A 1,461-nucleotide genomic window follows, 5' to 3' on the forward strand; every position below is an offset into this window, starting at 1 on the left:
GTATATCCTTTAAGTTCGTTTATAGAAAATGTTTTTGAGTATATATATAAAAGCTCCTATTTTATTATGCCGGATATGTCCTAATGATACCAACTAGCAATAGCAATTTTATGGGATTGTACCGAATTTCTCCGATATAATTTAAGTTAAATATAATAATAATAATAATAATAATAATAATAATAATAATAATAATAATCCATGGATGGAATTTATAAATATTTTAATGCACTGCTACGCGCGTTTCCACATATCACATATTTCTTACGATCATAGTCCGTATTCCTTGGATGATTACAGTACACTCTGTAGTATCCATGGACACCGGGTGGATCATATTCATGTGTTCATTTCCTCAGGCGAAATGACGTTAATGTTTGATGCAGCGAATGTATAATTGAAGGTTGTTTATCAATTTTGACCAGAGAAAAGGTTGATTGAGTTATATGAGCAGTTCTGTGTGTATTTGGTGAGGAGGAGTAGAAGGTGATTGAATGATAATTATAAAGGAGATGGAGGTGTGCGTGGTGATGTTAGACTTATTGTGATATTTATTATGCAGATATCAGGATGGGTAGTATAGTTTGTTGGTTTGACTTTAGTCACAGTAGGCGCCTCCTCAATGAATTCAGATTTAGCAGGGTCAGCAAGTACAGCTATTCTATTGTTGAAGTTCATTGTCTACTTTGACAAATGATGCTCTCTGAAAATGTCCTTTTAATTACTTTCGATGGTAGAATGGTATAGCATATAGCATATGAAAATAATGGTTACTTTGTTTAGTTCTTTGTATGTTCTTCTATTGTTCCGTTATATGCTAAAGGCTGTTTGCGTTTTTCTGTTTCAACGAATTCTACAAATGATGCATTGTTTATATGTTTACATGATACAATTACTTCGGAATGTCTATTAATTATGTTTTCTCTGGATGTAATAATCTCCAGGATTTCTTCAAGGCATACATAGAACCCGCGATATTCTATTGTATGGTGCTGCGATTTTTATTATAGACCGGTTGGTCGTATCCTCCACTCCATTCTGTTTGAGCCGCCAGATGAGGTTAGATGATAATGTGGAGTGTCTTTTGTTTACATTGGAAAATAATGTAAGATGGTTACGCAGACAATTTTTCATGGTGTCTCCGGTACCACCAATGTACACATATCTTTGTATACCCGTCTTCATTTCACATTTGTAAACCTCATTCATTATCATGCAATTGTTTTTAAGCTTGGGTTCCTTTTTCAGTCTACAGTTACATTTTTTCCGATTCTGTAGAAGGAGTTATTACTGGTGGTCACACTTGTTCCTCCTGTAACAGTGTTCTCATTTTTCTTAGCTATTGATTGTACTGCCAATTGTATGGCGCTGTTTGGACCCGTACGGACTGTAAATGTGTGTGTGTATATACATACATATATATGTATATATATATATATATATATATATATATATATATAT

This window comes from Octopus bimaculoides, chromosome 3 (assembly GCF_001194135.2).
Source record: "Octopus bimaculoides isolate UCB-OBI-ISO-001 chromosome 3, ASM119413v2, whole genome shotgun sequence".
Taxonomy (NCBI): domain Eukaryota; kingdom Metazoa; phylum Mollusca; class Cephalopoda; order Octopoda; family Octopodidae; genus Octopus; species Octopus bimaculoides.